Here is an 18,306-nt window from a genome sequence, read left to right as displayed (position 1 = left end):
CGCCGGGCCTCTCGGGACCGCGGGCGTGCTGGGCTTCGCTGGGCCCGGAAGGAAGTCTTTGATCGACGCGGGTGGGGCCCGGGCTGGGAGGAGCGGAACTCCGGTGGGCGGGAGACCCGCAGGGGTGGTGGGCCGTGGGAGCGTTCTTCTCGGGTGACCCCGCCTGAGTTGGGCCGGGGGTCTGTACAGAGGCACTGTTCAAATGCACGCATGCAACAGCCGTGATCTGTGCACGCGTGGGCCCCTCTTTGCGAGAGTCCGCCCTCCGCCACGTGGCTTTCAGGAAAGACCTGCGGTACTGCCTGTTTTCCCGACACATTCCAAGAGGAGTTTGCTTTTAGGAGAAAAGCCATATGGTGCTCATGTAGGTCTGTCCTTAAAAGTGTGGGAAGGCGAACTGTGGGGAAGCGGGGAGACCGAACTCCCTCGACCCCGGCTCAGTTTCACAGGAACGATCTCCTCTCGGGTAGGGGCACCACGTTGTACCTCATCGTCTTGCCCCCGTTCCCTGCACGTCGGGATAAAGATGCACTCTGCGGAAAGAGAGGAATGCGGGGGGCAGGGGGCGCGAGCGTGGGTAGCAAGTATGGCGCGGAGGCCCGCCGGTACAGATCCAACCTCGTCCCTTGTCTCCCGGGGTCTGCCGTCCCAGTTCGGATGGAATAACCTGTTCTGAAGAGTTTTTGGTCCAGTCCCTCTTAAGCCCTCGGAGCCAATTCTACTCACCTGTCTTGATTTGCAATGCTTCCTAAGTTTGCATGTTGTTCTTGCTAAGAACCCATAGCTGATGCGGGAGAGCCACCAAGAGTCCTGCCTTGGGTGGGAAACCTCCCCGAGATGATCTCAGGTAAGTCCATCAATATGGACATGACTGATCATAGAGATTAAATGGGGCCATCTGTCCTAAATTTACAGACTTCCATCTGTTGATTCAAGCAAGCCAGCAAATACTCCCTGGCATCCACCATGGACAAAAAAGCAAACACTGCACATTTAGGTTTTGGTTACTCTACTCAACTGGGGAATCTGGTTCAGGAATGAATTGTTCTGGTGACTGTCTAGCCCATCAACCAAGCATTTCACAACCCAGGTTCAACCTGCCTTTCCAGCCTTGGTTCTGCCGCCCATGGACAAGGGTGCTTTCTGGTACCTGGGCATTTGCGTACATTGTTCTCTTTCTGAAACGCCCTTCTCTTGTTCTTTTGGCCAACCTACGTCTAATGCTTCCTTTAAGGCTCAGTGTACATGTACCTGGGAGTATGGGGTGGAATATAAGATGCCTCCAGAAGAGAAATGAGAAATATGGAAGACAAGATGTCCACTTGCCGTTTTCTCCTGGGACTGACCTTGACATTGACGCCCTTTCATCTTGTCTGTTGTCTGATTTCTGCACCACCAGCTTTGCTTTGACAACAGCGGCACAGAACTGGGGGTCGGCGCACAGTTTCCTCCAGTCTGAGAAGGGGGTGGTGGAAGGGGCAAGGGACTGTGTCTTTCCTGCCCTCTTACAAAGTCCTAGGAGAGGTCTGGACTCCCTGGGGAAGATCTAGTCCCAGTGTCATGTCAGGCTCTGCCCCCGTCACTGGACGAACACTTGACTTTGGTGCCGTGAGAAATTAAAAGAACAGTGCCAGAGCCCTTGGCAGTCTGGCTCTCCCCTACTTTTCCAGCCTGATGTCTGGTTCCCTCTCTGTAACCTCACTGGACTCCTCAAAGTTCTGCAAACATTCCAGAGCCTTCCATGCTGCTGTGTGTTTGCTCCTGCTCTTCCCTTGGCCAGGATGCCTCCTGATCTCTCCTAGGCAGTTCTCGCTCATCTCCCAGGATTCCCTCCTGTGTCACCCTCTCCCCAGACATCAGGCAGATTTAAGTGCCCTGATCCCCCTGCTCATACTTCGATCACAGCAACCAGCCAGCGTGATCTTCCTAGAATGTAAGTCACATCATGCTATTCCCCTGTGACCTTCCAGGGTCCAGAATCATGGCCCTTACACAGCATCATCCCTGGGGCTCTTCCTGCCCTGTATTCTACCTTCTCCCCTTCACTTACTCAGCAGCAGCCTTTTAGTTTTTTAGAAATGCCAAATCAGTTCCCACCCCAGAGCCTTTGTGCTGGCTGCCCCCTCATGCCATTTAGGTGTCTGCTCATCTCAGAAAAGCTCTTCTTGGATGCCCTACCCCACAGTTCTAAGTGACTTTGAAGCATCTAGCACTATCCATCATCATGCTCATGTATATGCTTATTGTTAGGCTCTCCCTCAAGGATGCAAGTTTCATGGAACCAGAGACTATCTCTGAAAGCACATTTCTGATTTCACTCCCATCACGTATTGCTGCAATACAGTGGACACTGGTCATATTTATGGCCACTCATCTCCTTTTGATTAGCTTGCCTTCCTTTAGGTGTCAAATCCCCAGCCTCCTTGGCAGCCGGGCTCAAGAATGTGAGCTAGGCTCTGCCAAGCTGGCTCATCCGTGGGAAACTTAGATGCAGGTTTGAGCAGCCCAAGGGAACTGGCCCCGTCTGGAGCCGCCGGCACTGCGGGTACACATACCAGCATTGGCCAGGAGCTGCAGTGTAGACACTTTCTCACTGGAACTAGTTTTGCAGGGTTTGGGGCGTAGCCTCAGTCGTGATTCTCTGCACTTTCCAACAATCCCGAGAGCTTCCCAGTATCTTCAGCATCTTCCTTCTCTGCTCCATTAGCAACACTCAGCTTTTCTTTCCGCAACTAAGGATCCCGACTCTTTACAGTTGGACATGTCTTCTCCCCCCTCCGTCAGATGCTCTTAGAACGTGGTGGACAATGTCCTAGCAGAGTTCACAGTCTAGGGACACGCTGTCTAGTTGCTGATGCAGAGTGGTGGATGCTACGATGAGATCTTGGAAAAGCACGTATTGGAGCGAGGGTCTGTGTCTATCTGTACCTGGGAGTCCAGCGCACTTCCCATCGTATCGATGGCATGGAATGAAGGTGGGTGGACATAGAGCAAAGCTCAGGGACTCTGCTCCCTCAGGGATTCTGTTCTTCTCTCCATTCTGTATTTCCCATACGTCTGTGTCTTAGAATGAAGGTCCCCTGGGCACGAAGCAGAGACGGGGACCATCATTCATTCAATCAGCTAATGTCCAAAAATTTAGTGGACACATGTCATACACCAGGCATGGGGCTAGGTGCTGGGAAATAGCGAATAACACAGATTCCACCTGCCTCATAAAATGATAGACCCAGTGAGTGGTTTAACAGTGAGCTGGTTTTGAGTTAAGAATGGCAGAGTCTGGGGGCACCTGGGTGGCTCAGTTGGTTAAGCGACTGCCTTCGGCTCAGGTCATGATCCTGGAGTCCCGGGATCGAGTCCCGCGTCGGGCTCCCTGCTCGGCAGGGAGTCTGCTTCTCCCTCTCCCACTCCCCGTTTGTGTTCCCTCTCTCGCTGTGTCTTTCTCTGTCGAATAAATAAATAAAATCTTTAAAAAAAAAAAAAAAGAATGGCAGAGTCTGTTTCTCTTGTGACTGCACAGAAGGTCCAGAGATTTCGGGTTGTATCACTGAAACCTGCTTATATCCCACTGTAAGTTCTTATTCATCAAAAGAGAAAGAGGTGATCAAGGACCGCTCATCTGGTTAGACGTGCACAGGTAATTACCTTCTAGCGACGTGTGAACCAATCTGTTGATACGTCAATATTTGCACGAGGAGCGAATCAGAATTTGCCGGACTTCGAGACCGTGAGGGAGCGGCAACTTTGACAAGGCAGGGGGAGGACCTGACAAAAGAGTGTGAGTTGGTCTGTGGCCATTTCCGTGTTCTCCACAGTTTCCTGTCAACTTCCATTTCAGCAGATTGACAGCCCGTTGTACACTGTGATTAAGTCTTCATGGTGAAGGCTGATTCACTGGGTCCCCTCCTCTTCTGTACCTCTGCTTCCTCTCTGTGTTCTGGAGCCCCTGCTTTCCTCACACCTTCTTCTTCCCTCCGCTTTCAGTTTTTCCTTTCTGTTTCTTCCCTCAGAGTACCACTCATCCAAAAAGCGCTCCTGGGTATCGATTTTGTATTCAGGCTCTGCAGGATTCTCGCATTAAGGCAAGAGAAACAGCAGAAATACAACACGGCAAACGCAAGTAAAGGTGAAGATTCAACACACAGAGAACAGTGAGGTTCCAAACATGGAGGTCAGATTAGAAAGAGTTCTGGGTAGACTACGGTTTTTAAGGAATGACTTCTCAAAAAGGGAGCGGGGAGCTGTGTCTGAATCCAGAGGAATTGTTAGGGGAGAGGTGGCGGTGGTGAGTTTCTGGTGTGCAATCGGAGCAGGATTACGTTGTGCCAGGAGGACGGGAGGAAGATGGGATCCAGGCTCAGAGGCTTCAGGTGGTGGGCACAGGAAAGTCCCACGGGCTCTTCCACTGTTAGTTGCAGGTTGTTCATCAGCAACTGCCCTGCCTCTCGTCTCTGGACAAGGCTCCAGGGATTCAGCTTACCTGCAGCCAAAGTCACTGACTGCCACCTACCCCATTCTTTACTGTTCCTATTTCTTCAAGCCTTCATGTGGACGAAGCTCCAAGTCCCCCGCCATTGTTCCTAGCTGCCCCTGATCACAAGCACTTTCTATAGCAAGAGTTTCATTGCTAATCATGGCAAAGAAATTGACAAAAGATAAAATAGCTCTTATGAGGAAGTAAAAAAAAATATCTGAAATAAAGTTCTTACAGTCATGATCCCTGCTCAATATTTCCTGCCTCCCATCTGGGAAATGGGGGCATAGGGCTTACCATCCATTCACTCAGCAGAAGTTGGAGCCTTGGAAAACACACACAGCCCCACAAGGAAGCACCAGAAATCAGGGCTCTGCTGAGGAAACATGGCGGTTACTTCAGAATAAGTAGTCAGGAAGTCTTCTCTAAGCACATAACGGTGGTGCTCAAAGCCGTGAGTCCTTACACGGAGCCATGTGAAAAAACCAGGGGAAGTACAGCTCAACCAAGCTCAGTGTGTTGGGGGACCAGAAAGGAAGTCACTGTGGCTGAAGGTTAGTGAGTAAGGGCAGAGGGGTACACAGTGAGGTTTGGGGGTTTTCAGGCGAGGAGTTTGGGTTTTTTTTTTTTTAAAGATTTTATTTATTTATTTGAAGAGAGAGACACAGCGAGAGAGGGAACACAAGCAGGGGGAGTGGCAGAGGGAGAAGCAGGCTCCCGCGGAGCAGGGAGCCCGATGCGGGGCTTGATCCCAGGACCCGGGGATCACGACCTGAGCCGAAGGCAGACGCTTAACGACTGAGCCACCCAGGCGCCCCAGGACCACAGTTTTTTTGTGTGTGTGTTTTTTTTAAGATTTTTATTTATTTATTTGACACAGAGAGACACAGCGAGAGAGGGAACACAAGCAGGGGGAGTGGGAGAGGGAGAAGCAGGCTCCTCGCTGAGCAGGGAGCCTGATGCGGGGCTCGATCCCAGGACCCCGGGACCCTGACCCGAGCCGAAGGCAGACACTTAACGACCGAGCCACCCAGGCGCCCCAGTAGTTTGGGTTTTAATTTGAACATGATGGAAAGCCATTCGAGAATCGGCAAAGGGACATGTTATGATTTATGTATTTAGGGAGGGTCGCACCAGTTGCTCTGGGGAAGAGGAGTCTGGTTAGGGGGCTACTGTGTGGTGTCTTGAACTGGGGTGGGAGTGGGACAACGGAAGCAGCGAATGGGTTCGGGGCGTAGATTGGGTGTGCAGGCAACAGAATGAGATTGTTAAGAGAAAGAGGAAGTAAGGCTGACCCCTAGGTTTGTGGCGTGAGCAACTGGGTGGGCAGTAGCTCCACACCCCCTCTCCTGGAATACTCACACGCACTGTCTGAGCTCTGTCTCGCTGTCCCTCTGTCATTTCTGGGTCCCTCATGGCGGCCTCCCTCCAGAATGCACACAGAGAGCGCCTCGGTGGAACCCAGCCTTTCAATGATATTCTGTTGGTGTCTGCATGGGTCAAAGGGTCCCTGAGCCTCACCCCAGAGTAGTGCACTTTGGGTATCACCTGGACTGAGACAGAGAGGAAATAAGAAATATCGTTGAAGAGATGTAACTGTTTTTTGGAGGATCATTGGAGTGTTGGGGAAATAAAACAGATTCCAACAAAGACCCCTCTGTGCTCTCTGTCAATACAGAAGAGAAAGAGAACACGGTCTCAATGTGATAACGTGGACATAAGCTAAAAGGGACTACAAAGTCTGGAGAGACTTTACACAAATTTATACAGAACGTAGAAGAGAGAAAAATGAAAACTTATTTCTGTGGCAGACAATAGGGTGTGCCTTTTAGAAAGAGAGTGTGTGTGCATGAGCAAGGGGAGGGGCAGAGGGAAAGGGAGAGAGAGAACCTCAAGGAGACTCCCTGCTCCCTGCTGAGCTTGGAGTCTGACACTGGCTCAAGGGGTGGGGGGGGGGCTCCTCAATCTCATGACCCTGAGATCATGACCTGACCCGAAATCAAAAGTTGGACACCCAACCGACTGAGCCAACCAGGGGTCCCTCAAATGACTTTAAATGCCCTTTGATTGCTGAACTAATTTCTTAATGTGGAATGGGAGGCCCTGCAGGACCTGGGTTGGGTTACCCCTCATTAGAGACTCAGAGGAGTGTTAACTTCGAAGGTGATAAGAAATCGGTAAAAATCATCCAAAAGTTCTTTGCTGAGCTTTCCCTGTAATTGCAGCATGGAGGAAGGAACAAAATAGTATAAGATGTGGCCAAGCTCTTAGGCTCTTATATTTGGGTAAATGAAACTTTTCCGTATGACAGGTAAGTAATAACATACCACCAAAAGGGATATCTGAGACGGTGAGGGCTGCTGAGTTGGGAGGAAGAACCACCAGGGGTATGTTGGGGCCCTTTCCTAGAACTAAATATCTATTTTTCCTTATTGTATTTTTTAAGCTTGCCTCCCCAAATTGTAATAATTCTTTTAAATTTTAAGCGTCTGCAATTCCAACTATATATATCACACAAAAACACCATTCTTAGAAAAAAAAAGCTTGGGGAAAAAAGGACTCAGGCTTTAATAGTTATTTTTCTGATAGATAGTTCTCTAGGTAACTCTTCTTTTTTTTTCCTTTCTACTTCTGTGAATTTGCCAATTTTTCTAAAATGAATATTTATTGCATTTAAAGTAATATTTTTAAGCCCTTATTTTAGGACAGTAAGTGTAATAATGATAAAAAATGTGTCTATGATTACTCTACAATTAGGTACTAGGCAAAAGACAAACATGATTTAATCTTCTCTTGGAGCTTAGACCTGAGGAAGAAAAGAATAAAACAAAATTTTCTCTGTGATGGATGAGCAAACTCCAGAACTCACTCAAATTCTTTCCCCCAAAGATATCAGAGAGTCCCTTTCCAATGGTCCAGTCTTTGTGCAGATGTTGCCGCCATCTGCCTGATCGCCTGACTTCTATCTTGGTGGAGTTAACCTTGGAAAGAGGATTGTCTTGGGACTCAAGATACTTGTTTGTGATAGCTGATCTGCAGTTGACTTTCTGTGTATATGGTCAAGTTATCTAACCAGTTTTACCCTTGATTTCTTCACCTCAAAAATAAGGGATTTACGTGCGTTGCTGATGGGAATGTAAAAGGGTGCCATTGATGTGGGAAACAGGTTGGTGATTCCTCAAAGGGTTAAATATAGAATTATCCTATTACCCAACAATTTTACTCCTAGGTTTAGACTCAAGGAATAAAAAAGGGACTCAGATATTTCTAAGCCAATATTCATAGCATTTTTCACAGTACTGAAAGGTGGAAACAACCCATCAACAGAGGAACAGATAAACCAAAATGGTAGACGGTAGACGGATAGAAACTGTTCGACACCAGTGAGCAACGCTCAGACGCCAGCTGGGTGTCCAACGACTCAGTTCACTTCTGACACCATCTATGTGGAGAGAGCATCAGATTGCACAGGGGAGGGGTTCAGTCCCCCCTCCCCCACCAAACACACACTTCAGAGGCCACCTGCCAGTCACCCAGATTAGCTGTGCTTCTGACCGATTGGCTATAAATCAGAGGCTCCCATGGCCCGTCCTTGGGTTTGATGAATTTGCTAGAGTGGCTCACAGAGCTCAGAGAAACATTTTACTCATGAGATTCCTGGCTTATTGTAAAAGGATGGAACTCAGGATCAGTAGGAATGGGGGGAGGGCACAGAGCTTCGCCCTCTCTGGGGCACCTCTGTCCCCCAGGTCTCCACAGTGTCACTCTGCCTGCTCTCTGAGCCCTGTCCTCTTTGGTTATTTATGGATGCTTCATTTCATAGGCATGGTTGATTTAATCATGGGTCACCCGCGAGCATTTTTACCTACAGCCCCTCTCTCCTTCCTGGAGGTCAGGGGGTGGGACTGCAAGTTCCAACCCCAAATCACCTGGTTGGTTCCCCTGGCAACCAGTTCTCCCCACCCCACCCCCCACTCAGGTGACCGAGGGGCTTTCCAAAACCCACCTCATTAACATAACAAAAGACACCTTGAACTTTCTCACAGCTTGGGAAATTCTGAGGGTTTAGAAGCTCTCAAGCTGGAAAGGGAAATGAAGACCAAATATATGTTTCTTACTATAAACCATAATACCCGGGGCGCTTGGCTGGCTCAGTCGGTGGAGCGTGTGACTTTTGATCTTGGGGTCATGAGTTCAAGCCCCATGTTGGACATGGAGCCTCCTTAAAAAAAAATCACACTACACAGCATAGAGAGGAATATTCTTCAGCCAGCAAAGGGAATGAAGTTCTGATGCATGCTCTGCGTGGATGAACTCTGGAAACATCATGCTGAGTGAAATGAGCCAAGCACAGAAGGCAAATAGCCCGTGATTCCACTCCGTCGAGGTACCCAGCATCGAGACAGAGTAGGTTGGAGGTTACCAAGGGCTGGGGGTCGGCAGAGTGGCAGTTATCGTGTAATGAGTACGAGTGTCTGTTGGGGTAATAAAAAATTCTGGAAATACCTAGTACTGGTGGTTTGTACAACACTGTGAATGTGATTAATGCCACTGCATTGTACACGTAAATTTATTTTTTTTTCCTTGAAGATTTTATTTCTTTATTTGAGAGAGAGAGAGCATGCACAGTGGAAGGACAGAGGGAGAAACAGACTCCCTGCTGAGCAGGGAGCCCGATGGGGGACTCGATCCTAGGACCCCCTAGGACCGCAGGATCACAACCTGAGTCAGCCCTGAGACAAAGTCAGACGCTTAACTGACTGAGCCACCCGGGCTCTGTGGGCAGGACGCACCTCCAAACAGCCCTGCACGCTTCCTTTCTTATTCCCGGCTGGCCTCATTAATCCCTGACTTGGTTTCTTGCCTGTCCTGTGGCATTTGAATTTGTGGCCCCTCGCATAAATCAGTGATCGGGTGAATTGTTTCTGAGAGCCCTTTGCTTGGGTTGTCAATTTTTAAAAAGCGAAGTGTCAGAGAAATTTATTTTTCTTTTAGTTCCTTTCTTACCTCATCTACAACATGGAAGGAGCTGGTCTGGGCGACCACCCAGGATTTCAGGTTTCCATAACTGACACACATGTATGTGAGTAATTTTGTGAGCATAGAGTTCAAGAGAATACTTAAAGAGATTTTTCACGCATGCGGTCTCTGAAGTTCGATCATGGCTTCCACGAATATTCAAGCATTTTATCACAACTTTGAAAAGCCTCTACTTTTAATTGGGTTTATTTTCTATTTCAAAAAGAGTCATAAGTATTACATGAAGGTTGAAAGAAAATTTAAACAATACTCAGAAGTGCGTAAAAAGTCCTTCCTCTCTTACCTCCCTCGGGGGAAACCACAGGTGTGGGGTGATTCTCTTTTCAGATCTCTGTTTTTGTTTGTAGTTTGTTTTTGTCTTTGCACATTTAGTTATGTAGAAATTTGCATGTGCATTTATATCAACATGAAAACATAGAACATAGGTCTTTTTTTTCCCCACAAAAAAGGAATTATACTCCAGTTACTGTTCTGCAACTTGCTTTTTATTTATTTATTTATTTTAAAGATTTTATTTATTTATTTGAGAGAGAGAGAGAGCATGAGGGGGGGAGGGTCAGAGGGAGAAGCAGACTCCCCGCTGAGCAGGGAGCCTGATGTGGGACTCGATCCCGGGACTCCAGGATCATGACCTGAGCCGAAGGCAGTCGCTTAACCAACTGAGCCACCCAGGCGCCCTGCAACTTGCTTTTTAAATTTGACAATATACTGTGATCATTTTTCCATATCTACACAAAGAGATGCGCTTCATTCTTTGTGATGACTATGAAACATCAGAGCAAGGTGTCATTTACTGAAACATAATTAGTTTGACAGATATGTAGGTCATCTCTGATTTCTACTAATATAAATTCATGGCACTGTGAGCATCCTTCAGCCTGGCAACATGGAAAAAGTAATTTTGAGGAGTATATTCTTACGAACGTGATTGTTCAGTCAGGGCATATGTGTTTTAAAAATTCTGATCCATGTTGTGAAGTGCACTTTAAAATCTACATTCCCGCTGTTGCTCACACTGCACATTACCTCTTTGTCTTTTGCCAGAGCGATAGGCCGAAGATGGAGGCTCATTTTGCTCAGTTTGCATTTCCCTCTCTATTAACTGAGATGGCACACCTTTGGTTATTTTATTGGGCATTTGTATGTATATGTATAAACTATTTGTTTATGTATTCCGTTGCCTAACTCTTATGCGAGCTGTGTACGTGAAAATATATCTCTGTGCTAAGAGTTGTTTCAAAACCCAGCTCCTGGCTCGGAGAGTGCGTATGCTCTCACTCCTGGCCCGCGTGTCAGCTTCCTCTTGTTGCAGCTTGCACATGTCTGAGTCAGCCCTGAGACAAGTAACTTCTGTTCTTTTCCCAGAGCCACTAGCTTGGTGCAGTGTGTAATTTAAGAGGAAAGGAAAGAAAAGAAATGACGAAGGTCTCACTGGCCTTTAGATGATCATAATCGAATGCTGTGAAATGTACATGGAAGCAAGTACAACAAAAATAATGAAAACCACTTGCCTTTGATCAGTGCTTTGTGGTTTACATTCTTTTGATAAATAAGACATGTAAATAAATAATGATAATATTAGGTAAAAAAATGTAAGTCCCATAACTTGGGGCTTGGGGGAACTAGAATTCAGTTGGCGGGTGTGGGGACTGGAATTGTGGAACGGGAGAATTCCAAGGAGGACAACGGAGAGTTGGAGGATGGGTTAGGAAGGATTTTTGTGGGTGGAAGAAAACTGCGTAAACAGAGAGAACAAAAGGGTGGGAGTCTATCTATCTTCCCTTGGAAATGAGCATAGCATCTGGCATGTTTGGGAAGTGGTCACAGCAGTGAAGAATCGCCGATCAACTTTCTTTGGAGCACCATACTCCCGTTAACTCAACCTCAAGGTTCTATCATCATTTTTGTTATCAGCTGCGTCTCATTCCTGGTTTGTACTGGGTGTGAGATGAGCTGAAATCTTCTGGTGTTTCCACAGGGACCTTGTCTGGACCGTGGGAGGAGGATGCCACATCCAGCCATCCTGTCCCTGACCTCCAGTCACAGTGATGTCCGTGAACTCACTGGTGCCTTTGTTGGTCTGCTACAACGTTCCGGAGACAGGTACGGCCCACCCGCTACGCCTCAGGGCCATGCCGGGTGCTGGGGAGACAGAGATGAGCACGTCATGCCCCCTTCCTTGTGGAACGTGGAGTCCACCACGGCTGGGGGAAGTGAAGCACTTAGATGCTTGGCTAGCTACGCGACACTCGAGTCCCCCCGGCTCAGAGACAGCACATCCGCATCTGGTCTCACCCTTGCTCGGGGGCTGCCAAGGGGCCTGCTGGGGGCCTGGAGCTGAGGCAGCTCCTGAGGGGGTGGCGATTCGCCTTCTCATCCAGGGCAGCTTCGGTCCTAATTTACACTGCATTTTGCTCTATCTGTTCACAGCAGGTGAGCACGCGTCAGTGGAAGGACATTGTACTGAAGCTTAAAATACTGATTTCTTGTTAATCCGATGGCTACGTGACCCTCTAGCATATGGGGAAGCCCGTGTGGCTCTTAATCTAATGTAGTTAAACACCTGTCACTGCTTTGAAGGTACTTTTGTTCAAATTGTTTGCTTTTGTATTGTCTTGTTCTAATGCTTGTTGTAATTCATAAATGTAACCATAATAAACTAACAGAATTTTCAACTTGCCGGATTTCCCTATCAACAAAACAATTGGTATTTTCCCCGTATCAAACAAATCAGGGTACTTTATTTTTTTATTTTTAAAGATTTTATTTATTTATTTGACAGAGAGAGCACAAGCAGGGGGAACAGTAGAGGAAGAGGGAGAAGCAGGCCTCCCACTGAGCAAGGAGCCCGATGCGAGGCTCGATCCCAGGACCCTGGGATCAGGACCTCAGGACCTCAGGACCTGAGCCGAAGGCAGACACTTAACCACTGAGGCACCCAGGCGCCCCAGGGTACTTTATTTATAAACAGTCTGACTTCAGGATTAGGGAAGTCGGGGCGAATGGCGCTGTGGGGAGGCGTTGGGAGGGAGGCCCTTTGGCCTCATTCCTGCCACTGGTAACTTGGAGCCCGCACCACGAGCTGTTGGCTCTGTTTTCCTCTTAGGTGACGTGAGGAGGGCTGATTTCACAGGGGAGTCTCTCGTGTCCCGTCCAGCTTCCAGAAACACCAGCAGCGCATGAACAACCGCACCCACGATGTCCGGGGACTCGAACATGGGCTGACCCCAGAGACGCGTGGCCACCCACCTGCCCAGGGAAAGGTGCCTGCCGGGCGGCAGCCTGATTTCCCATGTGTCCTTCCTTCATCTGCAGGCCCAAGGGAGTCCCTCAGCTGCTCCAACTTCCGTTTCTTCAACCATGGGAGGACGATAACCAGAGTACCCACGTCACAGTGACGGTAGAAAGGAGCAATGGGACGATCTGTAGAAAAGCCCCACTGCTGTCCCTGACACCTGAGCTGGCCCGTGTTCGTGCTCTCTTTCTCTGAGACATGCGGGTCTAGCTTCCCCGGGTCCCTGTTAGCCAGGCACTCTCAGGGTTTCTCCAGCGGAAGGACAGGCCTCCAGGATTATGCACAACAGTTACTGGCTAGTGGCGCCTGGGGGCTCAGTCGTTAGGCGTCTGCCTTCGGCTCAGGTCATGATCCCAGGGTCCTGGGATCGAGCCCCACATCGGGCTCCCTGCTCGGCAGGAAGCCTGCTTCTCCCTCTCCCAATCCCCCTGCTTGTGTTCCCTCTCTCACTGTCTCTCTGTGTCAAATAAATAAATAAAAATATTTAAAAAAAAGACAAAACAAGTTTTAAGTATAAAGATATTGATAAAATGAGGGGCGCCTGGGTGGCTGAGTCGGTTAAGCGACTGCCTTCGGCTCAGGTCATGATCCCAGGGTCCTGGGATCGAGTCCGGCGTCGGGCTCCCTGCTCAGCGGGAAGCCTGCTTCTCCCTCTGCCCCTCACCCCGCTTGTGCTTGCGCTGTCAAATAAATAAAATATATTTCTTAAAAAGTTACTAATTTACAAATGCTGTCACTGGCAGATGCCAGGTAGCAAGAACAAGTTCAATGATTTAATCATAATTACAGTTTTAATGAACTAAACACAATCTAGCACTTACGTGGCAGGCCATGTTGTAAGAACGTTACACACATTACCTAGTTCAGTCCCTAATAAGGAGGGTACTAGTCTTATCGCCTCCCCCCCACCCCCCTGTTTATCCACGAGCGAGTCCACAGCACAGGACACACAGCTAAGGAGCAGTGAACGTTTGAAGCCAGGGAGTTTGGGTCCAGAACTCATGCTCTGAACCCCTTTGCTTGACTGATTATTTTATAAAAATTGCATAGAGTCCTGAGCACTTACTTGCTTTAAAGGTTAGAAGTTTTAAGAAGTCTGGGAAACCCTAGACAAAGTAATGAGAAACTCTGAGAAGAAGGATCAGGTAGGACTCAGACGTGACAATATTCTGTGATAGTGAAGAGAGAGAACACTAAACAAAGGGGTCATTTTTGCACTGAAATCAGCGGAACTCCACAAGGAGACTCAGGTGCACCTGCTGGTCAGTGACCTGGGTCTGGATGCCTCGGTGGACCGTCACAGCGGAAACGCGCACACACGCCGGATAAAGGATAAAAGGACATTTAGAAAACAAGATTCAACAAATGGATCAAGTTTGGAAGTTTCAAAGGCAAAAAAGCAAGTGAAAGCAAAAATACAAGGTCAGAGAACTGAGTTTCGTCATGCGGACGTTGGCCCCCCGGGGGGAGAGGAACATCCTCACCTCCAGGATGCAGGGACGAGAATCCCGACAGGCTGGCTCCGCTGGGGTTCCTCCAGCTGACCACCTTTGTCCTGGCCTGCTTCTCCACTCCGTCCACTCTTCATCAAACCTGGCGTGAAAACACTCACGCTTGACCATTTCTTCTGGTCATTTCCCCGTGAAAGCTCTCCTACCACATAAAACTTCTATTAAATGAGTGCATTTGCAGACTTTGCTCCTGTTAATCGTCCTTGTCAGTCTACTTTCCAGACCCAACCAGGGACCGCATGAGGGTGGAGGAAAACTTTCTTCCTCCCCTACACACCCTGGAGGGACGCAGGTGAGCAGGTGCCGCGGCCGACTTAGAGAAGGGGTCTGAGAGAGACGTCTGTCCTGTGGGAGAGCAAGAGCCTGAAATCCCGGTATCTTCATGGATTTCTTCCTCATCTCCCCCTTCTGGAAGCCAGTCACGCGCCCCTTGTCCTTCCTGGCCTTCCACCCTTCAGCCATCGACTGTTCTCATCCGTGGTCAACAGCCATGAGTCCGCCGGTGGCCTCCTTTAGCCGACCCTCTGCTGCAGCCCCTCCTCAGCCATCCTGACCCCAGGCACGGTGCTTGGGGGGAAAGGAGAGTAAGACAGAGTTTCTCGTGGGGACAACTGACTAACAGAGGCTGGGTGAAGACAGATTCTTCTCTGTCTTCCCGTGGACTCCCACGCCGACCATCCTACCAGGAGCGTTGGCGTTCTTGTACTTAAGCTCTCCATTTATGCCCTCATTTGCTGTTTCATTCAATAAATAGTTATTAAGGACCTAATTCGTGACAACTGGTTAAGTGCTGAGAACATATCGAGGAAGATAAAGCACATTTCCTGCCCTTCTGAAGCTTGCAGTGCCCCTCTAAGGAGCAGGCTGTTGTAATCCCCAGATAGCGAAGGAAGCCAACGAAGCTCAGAGAGGCTGAGCTACCAGCCGTCCCAGAATTTCGAGGTGGGAGCAGGTACACTTGTCCCCATCATTAGCGCCTGCCCCTCTACCCCACCAGCCACTCACTGAAGACTGGTGTTCCCGAAGGCTTTGGGGATTGCAAGTGACAGAAAAGGAGATCAGACTGCCTTAAAATAAAAACGGAATTTTGGAATTTGGGCTGACACCGAGCCCTCGGCAGGGAAAGAAGGTGCTGGCCCCAGGGAATACCACAGGGTTGACAGTCTCTCCCTCACATTCTTGTTCTAGGATCTCTGCATTTTGGGCTGCTGTCTTCCTACGTCGGACGGATTTTCTCTGTGTACTGGGGAGTGCAGGTTCCGGGCCTGAGGGCTCACAACAAGGGACAGAAGGCAATTCCCTGCTACTTACAGTTAGAACTGTTCCGGGGAAAACAGATTTATTCAGCGTGGATCTCGAGTGCGCCTCTGGATCCATCATCGAAGCCAGAGGGGGAGGGTTCTGGACAAGTCCCCCTGCATCACTTATCTACTTCTGCAGCCAACGATGACAGCTGACTATCGAAACTGGTGGTGGCACAAATGTGGCCACCGAAGAGCATGAACAGTGCCGACGCTTAGTAAGTACCCGGCAATGTTACTGGTGATGCTTAGTAAGTACCTGGCAACGTTAGTGCCAATGCTTGGCAAGTACCCAGCAATGTTAGTGTCGAGGCTTAGTAAGGACCAATGTTAGCCGAAGCACAGATTCTAGTGAGGGTCTACTACAGCCCCTTTGCCTCAGGACTAATGATACCGCACTCCCATATTCAAATGCTATTTTGATCAGGTTTGTTCTACTATCATGGCCTCCAAAAAAGTTAATTAGGAAGCCTGTCCTGTTTTATTCTTCTCTAAATAACATTTGATATCTATGTTTCTTGATGTTTAAAAAACATTCACCCGTAAAAACACTGGGGGGTAGGTGTGGGAAGAGGATGCTAATATTTATTTAAAATTCTTTCCTGGCGGGGCACCTGGCTGGCTCAGTTGGTAGAACATGCAACTCTTAATCTTGGGGTTGTAAATTCGAGTCCCACTTTGGGCACAGAGATTACTTAAAAATAAATGAAAATATAAAAATAAAATAAAAATCTTGGAGCGCCTCGGCTAAGCATCCGACTCTTGATTGCAGCTCAGGTCAGGATCTCGGGGTCGTGAGATTGAACCCCACATTGGACTCCATGCTTAGCGGAGAGCCTGCTTGAGATTCTCTCTCCCTCTGCCCTCCCCCTGCTCATGCTCTCTCTCCCTTTGTCTCTCAAATAAAATTTAAAAATAATATTAAAAAATAAAAATAAAATAAAATTATTTCCTGGGTATTGGGTGTATTTAAATTTGCACAATTACTAGTGCAGGGTAGGTGCTCAAAATAGGTTTTCTCTGCAGTGGGGAAACAGAGGAGACTGTACTGTTGAAGATAATTGAGAAAGGGTATAACTTTAAGAAGATTTAGGAATTTTAAGAAGATTAATGTGCGAACAGTGTTGAAAAAGAAAAGTATTGGAGAACTCTTTGGCACTGTGCTTCTCAAAAACTGGTGATAACGAACCAAGGTGTTTTTTCTTTTTCTTTCTCAAAAGATTTTATTTATTTATTTATTTATTTATTTATTTATTTATTTGAGAGAGAGTGTGGGAGTGTGCAAGCAGGGTGGGGGGCAGAGGGAGAGGGAGGGGGTCAAGCAGACTCCTCGCTGAGAGTGGAGCCCACACACGGAGCTCCATCCCAGGACCCCGAGATCAGGATCTGAGCCGAAATCAACAGTCAGGTGCTCAACCAACTGAACGACCCAGGCGCCCTGTGTTTTTCTTTTAAAAATTTAATGTTGATCATTTGTAAGACACAATTATGAATGGCTAGAAAAATAAAATGTAAATAGCTGGTATACAAAATACAAGGCCGATGACCTAATTTTAGATTCAACAGACATAAAATCACTTTCTCAAAGTACTGTAAATGTTTCTGAGGAAGAGCTGTCAATCTCTGGACTTACCTTGGGTTGGCCTGGGGATAAACTCCTGGTGGGAGGGCGCTGGTCCCCGTTGGCCGGGTGGGGGGTCGGGAGGGGTGCGGCATCGCCCATCACAATACCGTCCAAAGACCACTGGGAACGCACCTGTTCCTGAGCCAGCACGGTCCTTCCTCAGTGTAGCCCTGCAACGTTCTAGTCAGGGCTAATCGGAAAGGACTTTCTGGGGGGCGGATTCCGGCTTGGGTCGGGTCCTGCTGAGACGTGGGGTCTTGCCCGGGGTTGGATGCTGCCAGCAAGCAGGGCAGCTCTATGACGAAGTATCGGATAGGCGCGGGGACAAACAGAATCTAAAGCTTTACTTGGCCAAGAGACAACGGCCACTCATGTCTAGCTAGGATGGAAAAACATTTTGGTTATTTTTGTGGTTTGGACATGTTCCTGTTTCTGTCTGTGTTCAGACAAGGTCACGGAGCGGCCCGGTCTGATGATGTTCTGAGATATTGTTTCTGTCCCCCCGCAAGGCCTCATGCGTGGTGGGTGCCGGGCCAGCCCCCAGGCCTGCTTTCTCTCTCTCACCTCAGTGAGGTGACTCGGACTGCAAAAGGTTACAAACATTTGAAAAGTAAAGGACCGGATGTGGTGATCGAGTTCAGACACAGCGTTTGGGCTGCACCCGAGTTTGTGCTCAGGACTTCTGGGGTGGGCCTCGGGAATTTGCATTTCTAACTAGTCCCGGGAGCTGTTGAGGCTGCCAGGCCATGCATGGAAAACCACCGAATTCGGTGGGAGTATCAAGGGGGGATGTTTACAGGGAAGGAAAGACCTATTGCAGTTAGTGGCGTTCCCCGGGTAAAAGTCTAGCTCCTTCTGGCAACACCGTGCATTTTCCTGGTTCAAGTGACCACTCTCCCGGGGGGAGCTCACAAATGAAGATTCTTTCCAACATAATTTGTGCAGATTGTTGACAATAAGTTTGTAATTAACATGAAAGTAAAATTTAAGTGTTGAGGGGCGCCTGGGGGGCTCAGTTGGTTAAGCGTCTGCCTTCGGCTCAGGTCATGACCCCAGGGTCC

General features: G+C 48.5%; 1 long non-coding RNA gene across 1 annotated transcript; it reads right to left on the bottom strand.

The window, feature by feature from the left end:
• Window positions 1-11,521: 11,521 nt before the first annotated feature.
• Window positions 11,522-17,547, bottom strand: LOC145716347 (uncharacterized). The gene is made up of 3 exons (XR_014138973.1): window positions 17,255-17,547; window positions 14,294-14,402; window positions 11,522-11,656 (listed from the first exon to the last, which is right to left on the bottom strand). It is a non-coding gene; the product is annotated as an uncharacterized LOC145716347 (long non-coding RNA).
• Window positions 17,548-18,306: the final 759 nt, after the last annotated feature.

This window comes from Leptonychotes weddellii, chromosome 11, assembly GCF_054177405.1.
Source record: "Leptonychotes weddellii isolate Sample4059 chromosome 11, ASM5417740v2, whole genome shotgun sequence".
Lineage (NCBI taxonomy): Eukaryota > Metazoa > Chordata > Mammalia > Carnivora > Phocidae > Leptonychotes > Leptonychotes weddellii.
The sequence above is the reverse complement of the archived record's forward strand: the minus strand, read 5'-3'. Positions and strand labels throughout refer to the sequence as shown.